Source organism: Ictidomys tridecemlineatus, unplaced genomic scaffold, assembly GCF_052094955.1.
Source record: "Ictidomys tridecemlineatus isolate mIctTri1 unplaced genomic scaffold, mIctTri1.hap1 Scaffold_292, whole genome shotgun sequence".
NCBI lineage: Eukaryota > Metazoa > Chordata > Mammalia > Rodentia > Sciuridae > Ictidomys > Ictidomys tridecemlineatus.
In genome coordinates, this window is record NW_027522371.1 from 365,036 (window position 1) to 373,366 (window position 8,331).

An 8,331-nucleotide genomic window follows, 5' to 3' on the forward strand; every position below is an offset into this window, starting at 1 on the left:
GTCACCATTTCCATTTTGAACCCACCATTCTTGGTCCCAACCCAGGGTGAAAATGATCAGAACACGGAGGAGCCCTTCAGGGTACAGAGCCTTGAACCTTACAGGCAGGACCAGCTTAGGAATGAGCTCCTGCCTGTCATTTGTGGGAGAAACCTACATTTCAGCAGCAACATGGGGTTAATCTCCTGGGATTTCATCCCCACCCAGCAGGTGCTGGATCTCTTGTTCCCAAGGTAAGCACCAGACCACCAAGCCCAAGTGTGTAGCCCCCTCATGCCTGTCTTGCGGCTGCCATGTGCCTCTCAGGGACCCAAAGGTTTGTGATACCTAGTGAGATAGAGGACCACACTCATAGTGGAATGTCAGCCCGGAATGGGACAAGTCCTGGAGGTGCCTGCCACAGCCTTGCAAGGGGAGTGAACTTCCCCTCTCAGGCAGAGAAACCATTCTGACTCCAGCTGATCCACAGAGGTCCATGGAGCAGTCCCCACACACTGGGCACCACAGCTCAATGGTGTGCACTGAGCTCATTCCCAGGTGGACTCAGCAAGGCCAGGTGGTCTTTCTGGTGTGATGTTGGCTTTGTGAAGAACGTAGATCTGTGCCAGAGGCGTCTCAAAACTCGGGCCTTGGAAAAGCACTTTTCGGTTAATAAAGACATGTTAGTTTCCATAGTGGGACAGAGCGTCCTAGCTGGGACATAGCTGGACAGGGGCTTTGGACATGGCAGCTCCCACACCCAGAGATATGTGGGAATCAGCAGTTTGGGCTCATTCACTGATGAACATGGAGAAAGCACCCACTGTGTGAAGACACGTTTCCAGTCACGTTTCATAATTCAGTGAAAAATGGGGTGCAAATGACTGCCATTGTGTCCCTTTTCATGGGGGTCAGCCTCAAACCACAGGTGCCATGAGTACATATCCTACATGTGACTGTATCCCTGACTCCATGGGGCATAACTGCACGTTGTCCTCTTCAGTGACTATGGTGGACCCTTATACCAACTTCAACATGGAATGGGCTTGGGGTCAAGAGGGTGGGCTCCTGTTTCTAGAGTAGGGACCTGCAAGGTGATTTGACTTGGGAAGGCTGAGGAAAGACTGCTCTCCCCAATTCAGTTTTCTGCCTTCAGTGTAAGGTTTGGGGCTTCAACAGTAGGAGGGGTAAGGCAGGGAGTTGTAGGTAGTCATGGTCCTCTGTGGAAGGCCCTGGGATAATGGATCCCCTACTCTACACCTCCCTGTCCTCCCTCAGGGCCACAGAGATGTGGTCTGCACTCATGGGAAAAGAGAGGTCCACTGCTACTAAGGGGGACTCAGTGAGAGCTCACAGAGAATGAGGTAACATTGCAGCCCTCGCCAGGGGAGGAGGTGTCTCTTGAGCCCTGAGAAGAGTGGGCAGGAGGACAGACACTCCTGGAAGGTGCATTCCAGCTTGGAGAGCAGGTAGCCAAGAGGAAGAAGAGTGTCGGGCCTGCCCAGAGGAGGGGAGAGCTGGTCATACCATGAATCTAACGCTCCTTCGTTGAAGGTTCTTTGCCTAGCGACCTGTCCTGTCCCTGCCTGTACAGCCACTGTGTCTTGCCTGAGGTGGACTGGTGTGTTCAGAACCAGGGACGGTTCAGGAGGGTAGGGTCAGAGGTTTGCTCTGGAGGCCATGGCGAAGGCAAGGCCAGGGTTTTGCTGACTCCACACCTGCCTCCCCACAGTGCCTCATCTTCTTTTCTGGGAACCTGGGTGAACTTCCACACCGAGGCTTCCCATCAGCCTCCAGGCTCTCTGAGTCTGCAGCAGCTGCTGCCATACGTGTGGCTCCTCCTGAGTAGCTTTAACCTGGAGCACCAAGCACACCACCTGCTGGCCCCAACTGAAGATGGCATATCAAGCCAGGCAGAGCCTGAGAGCCAGGTGGACTGTGGTGAGTACCTAAGGGTATATGAGGAAAGGTCTGACTGTTGTTCCACTGCAGGGAGTCTGTATGCCTGGTGTTGGGTTGAAAATTAGGATAAGCCTTTGTCCATTCAGGAAGTGACCCTAGTTTGCAAAGAGGTCCTGTGTGGGCTAAGGGCCTGAGTTCTTCCTGGCAGCAGGGGTATTGTCTGTCTGTGCGAAGGTCAGGGCAAGGCAGTCATGTTGACATCTTTTCTCCTCTAGCTACAAGCTCAGTTCCTGTCACGGCTCCTAAGCCAACCCCAGAGCCAGAGCCTTCTCCCAGGGAAGGGGCAGAGCCGGAGTCCAGGACATCAGGGGTCTCCACTCAGTACTCCCCACGGCCCAAATATACCAATCCGATGAGAGGCAGGTGCGTCATTTGCATCTACCTGGAAAACGAAAGGACAACACAGTATAGGAGCATCCTGGTGAGTCTTCGAGCAGGGGAGTCTCCTGGGAGCCCACAGTGGGGAAGACCGAGTCCACAGCAAACACTTTGGACTAGGCCTGTCTTCTTGAACTGGAGCTTCTGGAAGGTCAGGAAGGAGAGCAGAAAGTGAGGAAGAGAGAGGCGAGAGAGCAGCAGCATGCCAGGTCTGGGTGCGAGTGGGCCTGCGTGTTTGGGGGTGTGCAGGTCAGAAGTGCAGGAGTGAGTGCTGGGTTCAGAGGAGGTCAGAGAAATATCAAGGGTACAGGCCATCCTCTACTGACCTTGGTATTGAGGAGAAGTGTATTGAACCGTGGAGGTTGAAGCAGAGGAGTTGGCAGTCATTTTCTTGTGTGTGGGAGCGGATATGTTGCTGGTTGAAGGGAAGGGAGCCATTGTAGAATGATTAGGGTGGGTAGGTGTGGGTCACAGACAACTGGGGGCCTTGGAGGGGCCCATTAGTGTCCTAGTTTGCATGTATGTGAATAGAGATTTAGCAGGTCTCTCTGCAGGATCTTCCTGGGTGTGGAGTATCCATCATGAGACTCTGGTGACCACCTCCAGGGGAGCCATGTTGAATCACTGCACCTGCTGGGTCCAAAATTCCTGACACCTCAGCAAGCACTGATACTCTTGAGCCCAGCAGCTTTCATGCCTAGCATTAAAGAGTCCTAGTGTGTGTTGTACCTGGGTGTCAAGACCAAAGCACCTAGGGTTTGTGCCTTGTCCACACAAAAATGCAGCTGCATCCCAGACCAGAGCAGGGATATGGAAGTCCACTGGACCATTCCTCCCATCTTGTTGGGACTAGAGTGTGTCTGTACAAAGCCTTTTGGTCCTTATTTTCTTGTCCCTGTAGGGCATAGCAGGTTGAAGCAAACTCTTGTACCAAGATTGGACTAGAGGCTCATAGGAAGACCCCACATGATCACATGAAGGCCTGAGGTAGCAGGGTATCAAGATGGTGCCCTTGTGTTGAGAGCTCTCTTGTCTCTGATTGTCCTCAAGCACTGTCCTCTGGGTAGCTACTCCCAAATTCCCTCTCTGATGAGCTTTCTCCAACCCTGCTCAGGTGACCTCCCAGGACAGGACTCCAGTCGTCATCCGCAAGGCCTTAGATGTACACTTGCTCCAGCAGAAGGATCCAAAAAACTATGAGCTTCTGCATATTGTCTGGAACGATCAGAGTAAGTGGAACCATCAGAGGGTAGGGAGCAGTGAGTCACAGTGGGCTCACGATAACTGGGAGACAAAACACAGTGTGTGTTGGCCCAATGCCCAGGAAGAGTATGGTGGGACTTGTGCACAAAACAAAGTGTAATGATGGGGCATAAATCTGCAGGTTATTCATGTTCCCCAGGGGCTGTGGACCTGCCTATCGTGTTCTTTCCTTGGCCTGAGGAGGCATTGCAAAGCTATTATCCACAAAGGGCCAAGAAGAGAGGCTTCTTTGTCTTGTGTCAAAGAAGACAGACAACCACAGGGTGCCTACTTTGGCAGCCTTTCCTGACCTAGATGAGTACATGAGAAAAGCAGTTCAATGAAGAATCATTTCTGGCTTCCAATCTTTTTATTCATTGCAAAATGAGTCCACTTAGGACTCAGTTTAGAACCCTTCACAGCTTGTAGACTGTTCTTGGAGAGAGAGAGGGAGGGAAGGAGGGAGAGAGAGAGAGAGAGAGAGAGAGAGAGAGAGAGAGAGAGAGAGAGAGAGACAGAGAGAGAGAGAGAGACAGAGAGACAGAGACAGACAGAGAGAGACAGAGAGAGAGAGAGAGAGAGAGAGAGAGAGAGAGAGAGAGAGAGAAAGAAGAAGAAGGAGGAGGAGGAGGAGGAGGAGGAGAAGGAGGAGTAGAAAAATGAAAATAAGTTGAAGGAGAAGACCATGAATAAGAAGTTCAAGATGACTATAAGAAGAAGCATGAGGAGAAGATGAAGAAGAACAAGAACAAGAAGGAGAAACACAAGGTGAACAAGAAGTATAATAATACATTGATTTAAAATGTGAATGAGAATTATACTCATGAGCAGGAAATGCAGTAGTGGGGAACTCAAGAGAAATATGTTGCTCTGGATGGCACAGCCCTGCTGTGGACATCCTCCACCCATGCTCAACACACCTCCAAACCATACCCCTCCAATTAGTGTAGCCCTGTATGAGTGTATGAATCCACTGGCAAGGTGGAGGCACCCACCATCAAATGCTTTTCCCCAAACCCACCTGTGATCATTGCTGCAGTGGGGAGAAAACCTTCAACACATGAGTCTTTGGTGACCAATCCAGATACAAAGTCTAGCTGTTTCTCTTTGTTGGGTCCAACGTGAACTAAGAGGGTCTGGGGTACAAGGGGCTATTTCCTTGAAAGGTGTTCCTGTACTGGACCTCCTGTGCATAGAGGGTCCTCAGGGAGTAATCAGTGGGGAGTCTTTGGTGGAACAGTAGCTGGATTCGGGGGCTCTCAGGTCTGTGTGTGAGACCTGAGCTGGCAGAGGCTCTCAGTTGTGGGGGATGTTGGGTAGTGTATTTTTTGAGTGTCACCTACCACGCCTCTACCCCTGCCTCTCCAGAGCTGAGGATCCCTGCTGATGCAAAAGTATATTACGGCCTGATTGGAGGAGTGCATTATAACTTTCTTCGGGAAACAGATGCCAGCAAGTCGTTGAAGGTCAAGCCAAAGGAGGTAAACAGTCACCTTCTTCACTCTTTACTCCTGGTGCCACTCCACATCCTCCAAGGGGACAAGAACCTCAGGTTCTGGATGGATGTTGTAGAATGCCCACAGAGCCAACTGCCAGGCTGGGTGGGGTGCAGGTGCTGGGCTTTGCTGATGTTGTCATCCCCCACAATTCTTGGAGCCTTCTGTGGCAGTGGCATCCAGGACCCCAGCAGCTGTGAGCAGCAGCTCTGCAGTGGCTGCAGGATCATTGCCCCAGGCCACCCAAAGCAATGAGTGGTGCATGAGAAAAGTCACCAGTAGCAGCTCCTCACTGCTTCACTCCAGCAAGCAGGTGGAAGACAACCGCTTTGTTTATGTCCTCCTAGAGGGACAGAGCCTGAGAGAGTCAAAGCGCATCCTGGTAAGCCTGACAGTAGGGCTGCCTCCTGGGTGTCCACACAGTGGAAGGCAGGAGACACAGCCAACCCCAGGGCTGTGGTGGGAAATAAAGAAGAGAGAGGTCCATCTTAAGGGCTTGACCTGAGGAGGGAGAGCCTCAGCATGCTCAGCTCCAGTGGTGAGTGGGTGTGTGTAGTGTGGGTTTTGCAGGCCAGAAGTGCAGATGGAAGTTCTGTGGACAGATGAAGTCAGAGATATGTCCAGGGTGCAGGCTGCAGTGCCTAGAACTTGGTATTCTCAATGAGTGAGATTGGAGCAGAGGAGGTGGCAGTGACTTGTCACATGTATAGGAGGGGATGTGTTCCTTGTAGCAGGGAAGAGAACCTCCTTAGCATGACTAGGTGTGGGAATTTGGGGTCGGGATCACCTGGGGGGTCATGCCAAAGCTTCGGAATGTTAGCCTTTGCATGTATGTAAATGCGGAGCTAAAGGGGTTCTTGGCAGAATTTCTATGGATGTGCAGTAGACACGCTAATGCTGCAGGTGTCCAGCTGCAGAGAAGACACATTCAGTGAATGCCAGTGCTGAGTCAAGTACATCATTACAACCAGACCTGCATCGAGCTTCCAGAGGCCAGGGCCTCTCAAGGCTATCATGAAGCACTCAAGTACACACTCTTGTATCTGAGTCTGTTTTGTGTAGTGGCAGTCAGGACCAAAATTTTCAGTGTGTCTGCCTCTTCCACCCACAAGGCAGCCTGCACACCAGAGCACACTTGGTGCGCAGATCCCTGGCCCATTGCTCTCGTCTCAGTGAGATGAGAGTGTCTGTGCATAGGCAGTTTGGTCCTTTGACCTGAGTGGAATGTGACTCCCCAGGGGGAGGGGAGATGGCAGGTACAGGAAGATATTTGTACCAAGATTGTTCTAGTAGCACGTTGCAAGAACCCAGGGGGTATATGGAGGCTACACTCAGGTAGCAGGATAACAAGATTGTGCCCTTGTATATGTAGCTGAGATTTCTCCTGAATGTTTGACCACAGTCTTCTGGGTAGCTCCTCTAAAAGCCATTCTCTGATGACATTTATCCCACCCTGATCCAGGTGACCTGTGTGGATACGGTGAAGAGCCTCATCCGAAGGGCCTTAGACCAAAATTTGTTGCAGCATGAGGATGTGGACAACTTTGAGCTGCTGAGAATGATGTCTCTGCATGAGAGTAAGTAGGACAATCAGACAGTGGGGAGACATGATCCACAGAGGGCTCAGGATAACTCACAGCCAAGAGAAAGTGGGCCTTGGCCACAAAATACCAAAGTGTGGTGGGCCTGGTGCAGGAGACCAAGTGCAGTGATGGGCGTGTCCAATGTGGAGGTGCTCAATGAGGCCCAAGGGGGCTGCTGAACCTCCCTAAATGTATTCTCCCCTGAACCTGGTCTGGCAATGAGAAGCTAATATCCATGAGGGCAAGGCAGAGAGAGGCTCAATCCATCATCAGTTTGGTTTATGGCTCACTGATAAGGATGCCTTCAAATGAAGAGGAGGAGAACATGGGTCCTGATTGGATCAGCATTGCTATGGACAGAAGCAGCACAGGTCCCAATCCATGGCCAGGATATGAGAAGTCCTGCCTACTCACAGGAATGTCAGGATTGCAGCAACTGGGAACAGGACTCAGTGAAGAGGAAGTCAAGGCTAGGGGACAGCCTGTTTGGGTTCTTTTGGGAAGAATTCCAAGTCCTCTGTGCCTGGGTGCCCATCTCCTGAAGATATCAGAATGGCCAGGTTATTATTCCTTCCAGCAACAAAGAAGGGCTCTGAAGAACAGAGGCCACAATGCTGAGCTGTCCACAATTCCAGTGCTCTTTTCTTTCTTGTGAGCCAGACACTCCTAGCCTTCACCATCCCAGCCTGTCCACAATAGAACCCACCATCTGTCGGGCACGTAAGTGAGTTTTCCAATTTTCCCACACGACCTCATTTGGGTTGGCTCTGTCTCACACATGAGGAAGACTGAGGTGCAAGGAGCTGGGCAAGGGGCAGTGTCTGCGAATCTCAGGGACTTGGGAGGCAGTGCTGGAGGATGGGGATTTCCAAACAGCCTCAGAAACTTAGGGAGACCCTGTACCCAAGTAAAAAGGCCTGGGAATGGTCTCAGTGCTTAATTACCTCTGGTTTTATTCCTGGTACAAAAATAAGCCAGTCAATAAGGAATTACCAAACTGAGAATCTACGAAGATGATTTCAGAAACAGACTTTCAACCCAAGCATCAGTTGAGAGCAGGCTCCAACCAGGGGAGGTTTGTGTGTAACAGACGTCAAAAGGGAGGACTACGGGGGGCCTGGAACCCACTAGGTGTGATGGCATCTATGCCTTATGGCAGGAGGGTGGCAGTGATGCTGGCCCTCTCCTAGATTTTGGAAACCTTGTTTTCATTGGGGAAACTTTATGGAGGTGGAATCTATTTTAGCAATCCTGGTCTAGATGAGGTGCGGACTTCCATAGGTAGAAGCCTATCCAGAATGCGGTGTCTGTTATTCAGTCTTTCCTGATTGTGACAATGACAAAGAAAGGAAGTCACTTGTCTTTGGTCTTGGTTTCACTCCTGGCCATTGATTGAGAACTGATTTCATCTTGGACTACTGAACAGAGGCTGCATCTGGGCAGAAGAGTGTGATAGATTTGAACTCCTCAGGACGCCCCACCATTGCCAGAGATATAACGAGAAGGAGGAGGAGAAAGAGGACACAACTGAGTGGGGAGAGGATCACACAATGAAAAGCAGGAGGAAGAAGAAGAAAAAGAAGGAAGTGAACAGAAGGAAGGGTGGAGGGAGATACACAAGAAGAAGAACAAGAAGAAACCATGTAAGAACAAGAAAAAGACCCAGAAAGAACTACAAGAAGATGCAGGAC

General features: G+C 50.9%; 1 long non-coding RNA gene across 1 annotated transcript; it reads left to right on the forward strand.

Annotated features, from left to right (window-relative positions):
- Positions 1–1,036: 1,036 nt before the first annotated feature.
- LOC144373181 (uncharacterized) lies at positions 1,037–2,490 on the forward strand. The gene is made up of 2 exons (XR_013432919.1): positions 1,037–1,920; positions 2,157–2,490. It is a non-coding gene; the product is annotated as an uncharacterized LOC144373181 (long non-coding RNA).
- The last annotated feature ends 5,841 nt before the right edge of the window (positions 2,491–8,331 follow it).